Here is a 15,845-nt window from a genome sequence, read left to right as displayed (position 1 = left end):
AGATGTGAAAAAGGATTAAGGTGGCCTTTGAGCACACAGGAGCTCATGAGCTGTATTAAAGCCTTGGCGGGGGGGGGGGCTCTTTGAATTGGCTCCCACATGAGAGCTGCTTCAAAGGGTGCAAATGAGTGGGGATGAAACCCTGATGCCTTGATTGACTTCCGGGTTAGCGCCTCCGGCAATGGCGGGAGGAATCCTCTGATCGGGAGGAATCCACTTCGTGAGAATTAGGGTCTGGACCGCCGCGGCGAGGCGGAGACCCACCAAAAACCACAGGCGGGAGAAGCCTGTGGACGTGGGATTTGGCTGGCACCTTTTGCGCCTCCCCTACTCGCGGGGAAACCCGGTTTCGGGGATCCGGAGCGACGTGGGGTGAATGGCGCGGTGCTTCGAATCGACTGCTCTTTTCACGGAGTGAAGCCGCATTGCTGTTGCCGGAGAGCGCTGACTTTTTCCTGTGGACAATTGGATTTTAAACAACTGCCCGTGAGTAGAACGGAAAATTGGACTATGAAACTTCTTAATTTGGCACCGAAGCGGGAAGGTCTAAACAGGAAGTCCGCCTTCCGCTTTTGTAAATAGATTGAAGCAAAGACATTGCAAGCTAGAGTCTGGAAAGTCGTTTGTAAAGGACTAAATTTCCATCAGTTAAAATTACTAAACCCCCCTTGGAAGCAGGAGAAGAGGGGGGAATCTTTTTAGACTGTTTAAACCTGCAGAAGAGAGAGTAAAGAAAGATAAATTTCCACCGTCTTGAACCTGGGAGCGGGGTGTCAGGACAGACGTTTTGGAGAAGTTCATTGACTGTGGATAAAACGTTTTTGACAGATAGTTAAAAAAGAGAAACATATTGATTCCAATGTTCCCTTTTGCACTTAAAAGGAACAAAATATCTGAAAAACGAAAGGAACTTTGTTGCTAGATCTGCTTTTTAAAAAGACGGATACAAATAGAAATTGTTTCCTCTAGAGGGAGCTTGTGAAACTGTTGTTAGAGTCGATCTGAGGAACTTTGCAGCTGTAGAGATTAAAGATCGTGAGACCAGACTTTGACCTTGAACAAGAATGTGCCCAGAAGAAGCTTTAGTGCTTGCTTTTTGCAAGACAAGTGCTTTACTGGAACAGCTACATGAGAAGATGGACTTGATGACTGTTGCAGTTGGAAATTTTGGACAGACAGTGAATACCTATATAGAAACCACTCAGGAATCAATCCAGGAATGTGCTTTGACAGAGCAAGTGGGGAAGAAGATAAAGGAGGAGGTTGTTGCTGAACCTCAAGTAGCAGAAATGGAGAGAGCTGCAGCCTTGCAGGAACATAAGTTGTTGTTTTTGATGACTGAACCTGGAGAAAGTCAGATTTGGAGAGATGGAGTACTGTTTGGTTTGGAGCTGGGGAGCTGGATAGATCCCCCTATGCAGGGATGTTTTGGCTTTTCGGATCTGGTTTTGGGCCAGGGGGAGTTTGGAGTTGGGGGGCCCTTAACCTTGGAGGGACTTTGAAACATGCCTTTAAATATCTTATGGATTTCAGTGTTGACTATGGAGAATGGGCTGACTTGTTGAGAAGGGATAAAGATATTGTCAAGTTGGAGTCTCCCCGAGAGAAAGGAAGGAAATTAAGAATAAGATCAGCAAAGTACAGGTATAAACGTAAAAGTAAAAGTAAAGTACAGGTATAAACATGAAGAAGACCTGCGGAAGGGACATGGAAAAGACTTAAGAGCCTCGGATAGAAGGTCACCAGGTTGATGGACTAGATGGATGGGATAGAAAGGACTGCAAAACCCGAGACCAGGAAGAAGAGACGATGGATGAAGATTGGAAGAAAGTTTTAAAAATTCATTTAGAAAATCATTGTAAAATTAATGAGTATTAGAAAAATGTTGGAATGAAACTATTTGGCTTTAGTAGAAATGTTAAAAAGAACTACCGTATTTTCGCCCTATAGGACGCACTTTTTCCCCTCCAAAAATGAAGGGAAAATGTGTGTGCGTCCTATGGGGCGAATGCAGGCTTTCGCTGAAGCCTGGAGAGCGAGAGGGGTCGGTGCACACCGACCCCTCTCGCTCTCCAGGCTTCAGGAGAGCCCCACCGCCAGCCCCGCAAGCTCGGGGGACAGCGGGGAGGCGCAGCGCGCCATCCCGCTGTCTCCCGACATGGTTAGGAGGCTGCCAGCGGGGAGAAGCCCCCTTCTCCCCGCCGCCAGCCCCGCAAGCTTGGGAACAGCGGGGAGGCGCAGCGCGCCATCCTGCTGTCTCACGACCTGGTTTGGAGGCTGGGGGCGGGCTTCCCCCTCCCCCAGCCCCGCAAGCTCCCAGAGCGATGCCGAAGCTGCGCGCAGCTTCTGCATCGCTTTGGGACCCGTTCTGGGGGAGGGGGAAGCTCGGGCTTCCCCAGCCCCGCGCTGGGGGGGGAATAATTTTTTTCCCTTTATTTCCCCCCCCCCCCAAATCTAGGTGCGTCCTATGGGCCGGTGCGTCCTATAGGGCGAAAAATACGGTATGTATAAATATGTTATGCTAAAAAGAATTAGGTATAAATAAGACTTAAGTTTTATGCTTTAGGGTTTTTTATGGTAAGATAAGGTTAAAATAGATTAAGATAATTTAATGACAGAATATTGTGAAAGATGGAAAGGATTTGCTGAGATAATTAATAACTAGAATACAAAAAAGGGAGGTGTGAGGAGGTCGATGAAACAAGTTAATGAAAGATAAAGATTTGGGAATATTGGATTTGTTTATTTTTTGTTTATTTTTGTTTTTTGACTTTGATGTATTGTGTGTTTTGTTCTTTTTTTTGACTTTTGTTTTTATTGACTTGTATTGTTTACCGTATTTTTCGCACCATAGGGCGCACCTGACCATAGGGCGCACCTAGTTTTTAGAGGAGGAAAACACACAAAAAAATATTCTGAATCAAATGTTGCACTAAACTATTTAAAGCAGCAAAGCGGGCGGCTCCTGTCCGCTTTGCTGCTTTAAATCGAGCCTCAGAGGAGGGTAGGAAGGGAAACCATGGCTTATCTAAGTCCAGTTAATAATGCTGAGCCTGACCTATGGCCATCGAGATTAGCCTGGCCGTCTCAGTGGAAATCTGGGGAGGCTGGGGTGGACTTTCCAGTGGTCAAAGTGTGGTTGTGTCTTCCTGCCCGGCATCTATTTCCTGCCCTCTTTCCCCCCTGCACCCCCGCACCCTGCTTCCAGGGAAGGAAGCGGAGCCATGGATCCTCTGCTCGCAACTGCAGTGGATTCCATCCACTTTGAAGCAGGAAAGTGGGAGAGGAGCTGCTTACACGAGTGTAAGCTGCTCCCCTCCCACTTTGCTGCTTCAAAGGGAGCCTGGGAGGAGGGAATCCGCTGCATGGATCCCCTTCCTTCCCTCCTCTTGGTTGCTTTGAAGCAGGAAAGTGGGAGAGGAGCTGCTTACACGAGTGTAAGCTGCTCCCCTCCCACTTTGCTGCTTCAAAGGGAGCCTGGGAGGAGGAAATCCGCTGCCTTCGCTAGCAGAGGATCCATGGTCCCCTTCCTTCCCTCCTCCGTGGTTGCTTTGAAGCAGGAAGGTGGGAGAGGAGCTGCTTACACGAGTGTAAGCTGCTCCCCTCCCACTTTGCTGCTTCAAAGGGAGCCCGGGAGGAGGGAATCCACTGCCTTCGCTAGCAGAGGATCCATGTCCCCTTCCTTCCCTCTTCCGTGGTTGCTTTGAAGCAGGAAAGTGGGAGAGGAGCTGCTTACACGAGTGTAAGATGCTCCCCTCCCACTTTGCTGCTTCAAAGGGAGCCTGGGAGGAGGGAATCCGCTGCATGGATCCCCTTCCTTCCCTCCTCCGTGGTTGCTTTGAAGCAGGAAAGTGGGAGAGGAGCTGCTTACACGAGTGTAAGCTGCTCCCCTCCCACTTTGCTGCTTCAAAGGGAGCCGGGGAGGAGGGAATCCGCTGCATGGATCCCCTTCCTTCCCTCCTCCGTGGTTGATTTGAAGCAGGAAGGTGGGAGAGGAGCTGCTTACACGAGTGTAAGCTGCTCCCCTCCCACTTTGCTGCTTCAAAGGGAGCCGGGGAGGAGGGAATCCGCTGCATGGATCCCCTTCCTTCCCTCCTCCGTGGTTGCTTTGAAGCAGGAAGGTGGGAGAGGAGCTGCTTACACGAGTGTAAGCTGCTCCCCTCCCACTTTGCTGCTTCAAAGGGAGCCGGGGAGGAGGGAATCCGCTGCAGCTTCCCCCACCTCCTGCTAAACCGGCAGAAGCCGCAAGCTCTTTAAAGGGGCTGTGCAGCTTCTCCTGGCTTTTCTGGGAGGTGTGAGAAGGGACTGATGCAGCCAGTCAGTCCCTTCTCCCTCCTGGGGAAAAGCCCGTAAGAGCGCACCGAGCTTGTGTGCGGCTCTTGGGGGCTTTTCCCGCCTGCCTCCCCCCTGCATTCGCTCCAAAGGACGCACACACATTTTCCCTTGCTTTTTAGGAGGGGAAAAGTGCGTCCTATGGTGCGAAAAATACGGTAATTTCTCTTTTTGTCTACCTTTTTTCCTTTTTCTTTTTTTCTTGTTTTTTTCCTTTCTTTCTCTGTAATTTTAAATTCTCAATAAATATCATTTAAAAAAAAAAATGAAATCCTGATGCCTTGGCTGTGTGATCTTGTTTCTGTCTTGGAACAATATCCAACAGTCAATGGGGAATCTCTTGTTTAAATTTTGCCCTAAAGTGATTTGTGTAAGATGGAGTCATTCAAGTGCCCATAGCTGTGCCTCGTAGTTGCAGATAGTGTGCCTCCACTGAATGTAAAGTTATTACCAGTCAGGACTAGGGTAGATAAAGTAATGATAACCTCTGCTGGAATATTTTTAGAACTTCCGCTGCAATTTTCAGTAACATGGCATAACTTATGAGCATACTGTGTCCAAAAGGCCAGAATGTGCAATCCAAAAAATATGCATCGTGTTCAGGGAAATGTGCACAGCAGTGAAGAAAAGTCTGTATTGAAATATCCATATAATTAACAATAATTGCTCCCATTAACTGGGGTTATTCTGTGAACCCTAATAAATTCACTGACATGAACAACAGACACCACTTGCCTGTTCTTCCTCTTAGATCAACTCTTTGGCTCCACAAATGATTAGTTTATCAAGGTTGCTTCCTGAAAGGATTCATGGGGGACATAGTTCTTGCTATGATGGCCCCAAATAATATGATACTTGTTATCATGGCATAATTTATATCAGAGAAATGTCTCCCAGAAATAGTTCATTCAAGCTTTAATATATTTATATATTAGTAATAAACCAAATCATTCCCAAATCACACATTGACTGCTTCAGATCTGTGTGGTTCTGGCAGTTGCAGAAACCTCTTGCAAGAGCCGAAGCTTCCTTATTCATTTCAGTGGTGGAGACAGATCAGAGCACTCAATGGCTAAGTCCTTCAAGTCAAAGAGAGTGCAGAAGCCCAGGCACAACAGGAGTCTCTGGATCAGAGTGAAAATGTTAGAAGTTTAATACATTGTACAAGGTAGTTTCTAACCTATTGGTAGATCTCTGAGTGATTTGCAGTAGATGAGCAAAGGTTTCTGACTCCTAAATGTTTAAGAATGGCAACAACAAAATGACTCTCCCTCACCTAATAAACAATGTATGTCAATACATATCATAATACCCATGCAATACAAATAATTAAAATGACTGTGTACGGTAAGTACAATTCATAATAATGAGCAATGAAGGGAAATAAATAATCCCTAATAGTACATAATGCATAATGAATACATACTAAGCAGCAATGTCAAATTATACACAATATCACCCCAGCAATTAACTCTACAAAATGCAAAGTTTCACAACATACAGTGCCGCCCACTTATCTTGGGTGCAACTACAAAACATAATACCCATCCATCAACAGCAGCCACTCCTCCAAGGAATAGCACGATTCCACATTAAATCCCAACATGCTACATTTTCCATTTCTGCTTTTGGATTGGCCACTTCATAGGTATTTGGAAAGGGTTGCCAATAATTGCACAGCTGCAGGTGCTGAGAACTGCCAGTTCTTTGGGAACGAAGAAGTGAGGACAATGGCTGTCATTGCTGGCTTAATCTTTCGGTGTTAGGTATACACATTTAGAGGTGGGCATTGCTCATGGTTTTCATTTTATATATTCAGTGTTTGGATTCTTGCTGCCACTGTTGACCCTGGCAGACCCTCTCCTGGCTTGCAGGTTTGGATACAGAGCAGTATTGGCAGCTAAATATAGAAATGTCCACTGGATGGTCAAGGCTGGCTTGGCAATCTGATAGACCTAGCGCTGATTGAACGGATAAATTTTGGGAAGCTGGAAGCCTTTAAGGAGGTTTGATCTTTAAGTGAAACTTTGCCTCCATTGAGAGTGGTCCCCTGCTTCAAATCTCCTAGAACCCTCCCATTTCCTCCTCAATCTATTTTATAGCCCGTTGATTTTTAAAAATCTATTTATTATTACCTTCATCTACCTTTAATTTAGGTCATGGCTTCATGGATGAGAGGGAAGGGGAAAGAAGTTGCATATCCCCAGTGTGACATTCCTTAACTATTACAGCAAATTGACTAGGGGCGGCTAGTTATGCATTATCAAAAAATAAAAACTATCTCACACAAAAAAGACAAAAGAGGAGTGCAATCTGCATATGGTCATTTATACGCATATGCGCACATTTAAAACCAGTCAGGTGCTGCTAAGTGTTGGTGGCAATCTCTCTTTTTTAAAAAAATATTTTCAAAGTTTTTATAATCACAATAATTCATCATTTCAATACTTCTCCAAATATAAAACAAAATGGACTTCCCCACACCCCCCGGATTCCAACCCCCCCCCAAAAAAAATTCATGCATCTAATTGTATCTCCAATCTCATTATTTTCTCTAATTTATCTTAATTCCAATTATATAATTGCATAAATGTTATATCAAACCTGCTGGCGTTTTAATATATTTATAGTGGTCTTTCAAATAGTCTATAAATTTCTTCCATTCCAACTCGAACTTTTTCTCATCTTGATCTCTGATCTTCGAGGTCCTCTTTGCCATTTCAGCATAGACCATCATCTTAATTATCCATTCTTCTTTAGTTGGTATCTTCTCCTGTTTCCAGTTCTGGGCGAGCAATATTCTTGCGGCTGTTGTCACATACATAAATAATGCTTTTAATTGGAATTCCCTTGGAATTCCATAATGCTTTTAATTGGAATTCCCTTGGAATTCCATTGGAATTCCCTCCCCTGTTATTCCAAGTAAAAAGGCCTCTGGGTTGTTGGTTGTTGTTTTTTTTGCAAAGGTTATCCTAAACATATTTTTCAATTCATTGTATATCATTTCCCAGAAGTCTTTTACTTTTCTACAGGTCCACCACATGTGGTAGAAGGTACCTTCCTTTTCCTTACATTTCCAACAGATATTTGAGACACTTTTATACATTTTTGCTAATTTCATTGGACACAAATACCATCGATACATCATCTTCCTGTAATGTGTTGATGGCAGGCTCAAGGCCCCTCAGCTCCCTTTTTTAGAATACCTCATCTTTAAGCCAGACTTGGACCAGACTTTCACCTTCTGTGAAACAGGACACATGGCCACTGTAGGGTGGACAATGCCATAGTGACGTAGTGGGGGGCGCACAGAGGTGGTTGCCCCTGGTGCAAAATACCCGAAGCTGCCTCAGTGCAGCTGCATGCTTCTGTCGCTGGGCTCCTTTGAAAATAGGTTCTCTGTGTGAACCAGGAAATGACCTCTCCAGACAATGGAACAACTCCAATTTTCTGATCTATGCAGCTGTGATCTCCTGCATGTTGTGGGTGCTGTTAGGCCATTGAATGAGCATGTGTATGCCAACTCCCTCCCACCCCCCCCCCGCCCGTTTGGCTCTGGGTGCTGGCAACCCATTCTACACCACACCAGTGCCAGGCAGGAGAAAACACAACTACAGAAACAAGGGGTTGGGGGAGAGAGTTGATGGTAGAATAAAAGAAAACATTGGGACATGTCTCCATTTTTCTGGCAAGGTTGGAGGCCCCAGGCCTAGCCCTTTGTCCCTTTTTTGCATTCTGTTTAATCACTGGACTCCAGTCCTTAAAATATATGCCTCAGGCAGTATGCCAATTGATTGCTATGTACCACCCTCCCTGATTCTGCTGTGTCAAATGTCCGTCTCCATCCAGATCACGACAGAAGCTTGGCGGGCCTGGAATTCTGTCTCATCTGGCCCCCACAACATTCGGTGCCAGAGACATGGCCAAAGGCCTCCTTAGGTAGTGCAGTGTTCCCCGCCCTGAGGCTTTGCTACAGAGAGGCAGGCAGCGGGTGCAAAGGCATGCAGCGCCAGTATATGCCCAGCAGAGGTTTCCCTCAGCCTCTTGTCACAGAATGGAGGGGGTGGGGAAGAGAAAAAAGATCCCAGCTTCCTCCCTTTATTCCTTTTGGCATAGTTAAATGGAGGCCAATGCAGCAAATCACAGTTTTAAGTGCCAAGAGAACTCTTCAACTGTGTGTGGGAGTCTGAGCAATATTGAATTTTCCAATAAAATAATTAACAGCCTGCCTGAGGGCAACCACAGAAAATACAGTCTCCTCCTCTTCTGTCCCCTATTTTCCGTCTTCATGTGATCTCCAGAGGAATCTTTTTGTTCTTAGATTTAATGAAAAGGATTTTTCTCAGTATCCCATGGACGAGTGAGCTGGCTGAGTAGCTGTTGCCCGAGACCCCCACACATGACAGCTGGAACCTTACTACAGCCTCCTTTTGTTGGCAATCTGGCAAGCAATCAGGATGCCTCTCATTAAAGTGGCACAGGTAATTGGCTTGGCTGCTCGCAGAGCAACTACAAACAGTTATTGCCTTTCCTAGATTATTTGACCCAAGGCATTTAAAAGCAGGAGATGTGTCTGCCTAATCAGAATGGCATCACAGCACTGCAGGAAGGGCCCATTTCTCACTGAGGTAGAAAATCTGTGCCTGAGCTGAACCACTTCAGACTGCAGATAGGAACTCACAGGAATGAAGGCTCCACCTTGCAAAACACAAATCATATAGAAAACGAGTATGTCAGAGGGAAGGTTTCTAGCTGAGTTTTCACCTTGGCATGCTAGTTTTCTAGGGGCCGAGAACTGTGTACAGTCTGTGGTGGTTTATCACCTCACCAAAAATTAGCCCAGTATTCTGGGCTCAGCACAGAATTACAGTGGTACCTCGGGTTAAGAACTTAATTCGTTCCGGAGGTCCATTCTTAACCTGAAACTGTTCTTAACCTGAGGTACCACTTTAGCTGCCGCCGCGCCGCCGCCCAATTTCTGTTCTCATTCTGAAGCAAAGTTCTTAACCCGAGGTACTATTTCTGGGTTAGTGGAGTCTGTAACCTGAAGCGTATGTAACCTGAGATACCACAGTATAGGTCATTTTTAGCCTAGTCTGCTGGTGCAAGGGGGAGGGGAATTGTTTTCAGCCTGAGAGCTGCATTGCCTGGAGGCTGCAGGCTGTTAGTGGCTGCAGAGAAAAGGTACTCACAGTCTCTCCACACTCTCACATATGCATGTACGCAGCAAGCACTCAAGCCACCCCCCTGTCCAGCATGCACTCAGGGGTATCCTTGGAGTGAGAGCTGGACTGGTACTCTGCTCTTGGTGACCCCAGTGTCAGGGTCAAGGAGGGCTACTTTTGGCTCAGTTCCATTAACTTTAGTCCTAGGAATACATTATTCATACCCTTGACACCAAGTCTTCTTTAACATCCACACACTGAGCACACTCGTCTCTCTTCCAAAAGGCCACCACACATCCTCTGTCTTATGCAATTGGGATATTTGCTTGTGTGGGTGTACCAATTGCGCAGCCCCAACATAGGAGGAGGAACTTGCATGTTGACCTTTCAATACAGACACCCACACACAGTGTGTGGTTGATAAAAAGAGAAGTTCTGACATCCGGGGCAGGGCTGAAAGTGCAGCCCTGCTCTGCTTTGTACTCTTTATGCCCTACTCATAAGTAATGCTTCCCGGGGTCTCCACTAAACATTCAACCAGTCCCTCTTGGTATATTACCAGATGCTTAATCCTAGCTTTTTCTTGATGTACCTTGAGCTTGAGCCTTGTTTTGACATACAGTGGTACCTCCGGTTAAGAACTTAATTTGTTCCGGAGGTCCGTTCTTACCCCGAAACCCTTCTTAACCTGAGGCACGCTTTTGCTTATGGGGCCTCCTGCTGCTGCCGCGCTGCCACGGCGCAACTTGTGCTCGCATCCTGGGGCAAAGTTTGCAACTGGGGGCATCTACTTCCGGGTTAACGGAGCTTGTTACCCGATGCGTTCACAAGGAGGACGGTACGTAACCCAAGGTTCCACTGTACAGCAATGAGATTGTGTACGGTATATGGTTTCAGGGTGTGTTTTTGTTTTGTTTGTTTATTTGTTTGCATTAAACGGCCTTGAAAATGCATCCTTTGCCTTAATTTCTTGAAATGAGGACATTTCATGGGTAAAATGAGAAATGTGGTGAAACAGTTGGGATTACTCCTGGCCAAAAGTTTCAGGCAAAAAGAAAAATTCTGCATAACAGGACCTACACATAGGGCAACAACAATACTCTGTGATCAACTCATGTATGGTGTGAAAATCTGGGCCAGTGACTGATGCCTTGAAAACAACCACACACAACAATATTGTTATAGATTTTGGGGGACCCCCTAAACACGATAAATTAATAAATGGTAGGATTTTGATTAATTGGGGTATGGATGACAGTACAAGCTGCAGAGCTGCGCCAGACAAGGAATCCCTGGGCTGGCTTATGCAAACCAGCCTGGCTGGCCTAGTGAAGAGCAAATCCATTAATATGACAAAAAGTGTTGATGGGCCATCTGAGAGGAATTATTTGGCCTGGGGAGACAGATGTTGCCAAGGTGATAGGGTGTGTGTTTGAGGTGACAAGAAAAGATTTTTTTTAGCAAGGTGTGCTGGGAAGAAGAAGAGGGGAGAAGAAAGACTGGGACCCATCTTGGGATGCTGGCTGAAGGCTGGCTTGGAGAGAGGTCTTGGACCCCAGGGCTGCCCTTCTGTGAGGGACAAGCCCCTCGTGAAATGACCATGTTGTAAGATCTTTACTCACTCCATGGAGGCTGTAGGTGGAAATAGGTGAATAAACCATATTTCTTAAAGCTACAACAGTCTGTGCTGTGTCTCAATTCTCCAAAGAAATACAGACCGTGGGTGCGTGCTTGAAACCCCATGGGCTCTTGCCACCACTTGGCAGAGAGAGGGGGAGGCATGCAAAATTTGTAACAATAGGCAGAAGACAGAGTGCTGAGCAATATGGTTTCTGCCACTTGGACAGGAACTGATGGATATGTGCAAAGCAGCCCAGAAAGATGGTTTGACAGTTACCAGGGATGTCTTACTCACACAGTTTTATTGTGGGTGGGCTGTAAAAGCCAATACAAATGGGAACAAAATTTATTGTGCTGCTTATAAACAAAGCAGAAGGCATCGTTTTAATGTGAACAATATCTAGCAGCCATCCATTATCTTGGCTGACAGCAATCTAAATTGCATTGAGGTAGTTAAAACTGGCAACTTCAGACTTGGGGCCTGCTGTAGGGGTTTCTTTTTCTTTTTCTTTTTTAAAAAACCTGGGCTCTTGCAGAAGTGCACTAATAAAGCCCATGGTGATCATAAAGTTAATGAGATGAAAGAAATGGGTTTCCAATGCTATAAAATGTAAATGCCTCTGGCGTGGAAAGCAGACCACAGTCAGCCCACCCCATTCACAAAAGTACATGGGAGAGGCACACAGAGGCCAGTGAGGATGACCAAGCTAAACACAGCTTTGGATCTGCTTCCCCATTAAACAGACTGGCACCTCTAATTTAGGCTCATCTACAATTTAGACAGAGCAGATGGGAACTATTTGCCTGTAATAGTTTCCATTTACAGGTGAGCATTCTGAGCAGAAAATAGAGGGGGCTAAGTGTGAAATCCATCATCATTTCCTTTGCCTTTGGTCCAGAAAAGCAAGAAGAGAAATGTAAACAACTCTCCCGAGTGTAAATACATTTCCAAAATGTAAATGAGAAAGGAATTGGACTTCTGCAACTGCTTCAGGGACAGGGCCTATCTTCTCAGAAAGTAGTCTCAAACGGGAAGGGTTTTTTCAAACATATGGCTATGGGGTGAACCTATGAATCTCTATGTAATCACACTGCAGAAGACAGAATATAGCTTCTAACAATGAGTTTGTACTCCCAAAATTTTATTCGTTTTTTATTCGTTTCTTTGCCTTTGTGCCATATTAGATATGCCAAAACGACAGCACAATTGTTCAGTATGGATACTCCTGGAGCATCTGAAATGGCACTTGCAGGGTCTGGACCCACAAGTTGGTCTTGCATGGACATTCAAGTTGGTCTTCCACCTGCCTCCCCATGAGTCACACCCTTGGTCCCTCCTGCTCACTATGATTGGTGGGCACCAGCCAGGGCCACAGCTGCCACCCTCCAGCTGCTTACACATCTCCAGTGAGAGATGAATATCACCCACGATCTGGTTGGCCCTTAGATTAGGCCAGGGAAAGAGGGAATCAGTAGGGTGTAGATTTAAATCTCTGGAGAACAGCAGTTAAATGATCTGCCAGGTTTCAGTCTGTGCCCCTAGTCATAAATAAAATAGCATTGCCCAAACTCCTACTTTTGATTCCCCTTGTATTTGTTGTGGTATTAACGGAGGCACAGTGCAATTATGTATACGTAAGTCTGAGATTAACATAGCATGCATGTATATAAATATCTGGGCCATTGTTTTTAGTAAGACTTTTATGAGCATGAGAGACAAATTCCTGCTGACTTAGAAGTGGTTTGGTTTTTGATATTTTCTCATAAATAAATGGAGTCGAGGGAGGGGAAAGATAATAAGCAGATTAGAGAAATCTCTTTTATAAAATAAAAATCCATAATAAATCTTGTTTGGATTATGAATAAATCATTTCTGCCATACATAATTCATTGTTCTCAAATAACAAGTGCAGGACCCAAGGAAGGAAGGAGGCACTTTCAGGGACTATATCCCACCCACCCACCCTTGCTTGCAGCTCTAAAGAGATTTTGGGAGAGTTGTGCTCTTTTCCATCACCAGAGAGTTTGACCCCACCTCTCTCACTGTAGTAGGCAAGCACTTCTATAGGAGTGTAATCACTGGAAATTGCCAGTATGTGTCATGTTCATTATTAGATGTTCTCCTCCTAAAACCATTTGGAGAAAAGAAACTTTATTCACATAATATACAGAGAGAATTTGGAGGAAGACCACACAAAAGGGAAGCTAGGCTTATCCTATACTGTGAATCATAATTCTGCAACTGAAAGCTGAGATTCTGCAACTAGAATGAATGGCAAAAGTAGGATGTACTTCCTGCTCTCTTTTCCTCTCTCCTGCCAACTTGAGTGAAAATTAAAATCTGCAGAATATATAGACTGCTGAGGCCTGGAAGAATAGATAGGAAGGCAGTAGAGGGCGCAAACAGCGAGTTTCACAGTCTGCAACTTGTACACAGAGAAAATGAGAAAGGGGGGGCTGCTAAAAGAAGCCCTACCCTAAGCATTGGTTTTTGTGCTTTTCCATACGATTTTCCTCTGCTTGGTTTGTTTGCTCTATGATAAGACCTAGAAATCTGTTTTTTATATTTTAAAAAATAGTAAGATGTGCCATGAATGCTGTGAACTGACTTCACATTCATGATCATCCTGCAGCAACTTCAGTTCCACTCTCACCAGCCATGCCGTTAATAACTGGTCCAGGATCACAGTAAAGATGCTGGCCATAGACATTTGAAAGAGAAGTTCAGAAACTGCACCCCTCCAACACACATTGGGTCATACTCTACTGATTTGTTGTGCCAGCAGAAACCAGTACTATGAGTCTTGCTAGTGCAATAGCCACCCCCCCACTCCACACAGAACAGTGTAGGGGGGGAGGTTTCTTCTTCTTCTTCTTCTTCTTCTTCTTCTTCTTCTTCTTCTTCTTCTTCTTCTTCCTTGAATTTGCATATTGTTCTTCATCCATAGCTCTCAGGGTGGTTCACAAACTAAAATTACAAAATAAAAACCACAAAATACATAGTGGGGGAAAACAGCAAACCAATACTCTCCCCTCCCACATCACACTTAAAAGAGCATTTGATGTTAATCAGCCAAAGGGCTGATTGAAGAGGAACATTTTCACCAGGCGCCTAAAGGTGTCTAATGAAGGAATCAGCCGAAGCTCCCAAGGGAGAGCATTTCACAAATGGGGAGCCACTGCAGAAAAGGTCCCTTTACTTGTTGCCACCCTCAAGACCTCTCATGGAGGAGGCACACAAAGAAGGGACTCAGAGGATTATCTCCGGGTCCAGAGATTGTTCCATTTGGCCAGCATAAACGCTTGTGCTAGTGGAAAAATCACCTTAGCGTGACATCAAACACCATCATTTTTCAATGACAAAGTGATGGGAAATGTTGTGGCCTCTGTAATGTCCCACTTCCTGCTTGCCAGCATTGCCTGCTCCTCGTCATTTTGTTTTCTGCTGCGCCACTCTTTCGCCATACTCTGTTTGCAATCAAGGAAGGCGTACATCATGGGTAGGCAAACTAAGGCCCGGGGGCCCGGCCCAATCGCCTTCTAAATCCGACCCGCGGACGGTCCGGGAATCAGCGTGTTTTTACATGAGTAAAATGTGTCCTTTTATTTAAAATGCATCTCCGGGTTATTTGTGTGGCTTGCCTGGTGTTTTTAAATGAGTCGAATGTGTGCTTATTTAAAATGCATCTCTGGGTTATTTATGGGGCATAGGAATTCATTCACTTTTTTCTGTTCAAAATATAGTCCAGCCCACCTCATGGTCTGAGGGACAGTGGACCGGCCCACGGCTGAAAAAAGTTGCTGACCCCTGGAGTACATGCTCCATTAGCAGTTATGGAAATGTGGCTGTGATGAAGCATCCTCTTTTCTCATTCATGCATTTGGACCCTGATTGAAACCATATGGTCTGGGATCTACTTAGATGCCAGCTCAGCAGTCTTTTTCTGATTTTCTACTGTTTGTCAACACAGTGTTTATATTGGTACATGGAACCTTTCCACTGTTTCCTGCTTCCATGGGTGTTGGATCATGAGTAAAGTAGCTAGAGTATTAGGTTTAGAAGGAGATGTTTGCACTGTAATTATGACCAATGCTTTTTCTCTAGAAAAATAGATGCCGGTACTCACCGTGAAGTTGTTACAGTATGTGCCACAACAACAAAAAGAGGTGCCAGTACTGCGTGTCCTTGAGTAGCCCATGAAAAAAGCCCTGATTTTGACCTTCATCTTAATAGATTGTGACCACATTGCCCAACCCAAAGACTGGTTCGCATTTAAGCTTTGCCCTTAAACGACACTCTGCTGTGAGAACAGTGGAGCTCAAGGCTGCCAAGCATTTAATGATCAGTTATTCTGCCTAGGACTCTTCATTAGGCAGAGTGAGGCAGCTGCCTCAGCTGGCACAGAGGTGTATGTCATGTGCCCCGTGTGTTAATTGCTGCTCTGAGGTGTGGTGGAGGACTGTTGTCCTAGCACTGTCATTTTAGTAAGGTTGTGCTGCCACTCTGAATGTAAATGGGTGGGGGCATTTTGCCCTATTGCTACCCTGACAAAAAGGCACAAACAAAGGGGCAGGGGGTCCAATTCACTGGTAATCACAGTGGGCTCAATACCGCCCAAGTAAGGCACTTGTAACTTTCACTGGTTTCAATGGAAGAGAATTAAGCATGGGCTTAACTATTGCGCTCTGTCATCAGTGGGGCTTAAAAGTGAACCACTTTTGGCTGAA

The 15,845-nt window shown here is 45.1% G+C and overlaps 1 protein-coding gene across 3 annotated transcripts in view; it reads left to right on the top strand.

Moving 5' to 3' along the window:
* Nucleotides 1-15,845, top strand: part of VWC2L (von Willebrand factor C domain containing 2 like) — a 108,408-nt gene that overhangs the window by 92,336 nt on the left and 227 nt on the right. The window lies entirely within an intron of this gene.

This window comes from Podarcis pityusensis, assembly GCF_964106645.2.
Source record: "Podarcis pityusensis genome assembly, chromosome: 1".
Classification (NCBI taxonomy): domain Eukaryota; kingdom Metazoa; phylum Chordata; class Lepidosauria; order Squamata; family Lacertidae; genus Podarcis; species Podarcis pityusensis.
This window is presented reverse-complemented; position numbering and strand designations above follow the sequence as displayed.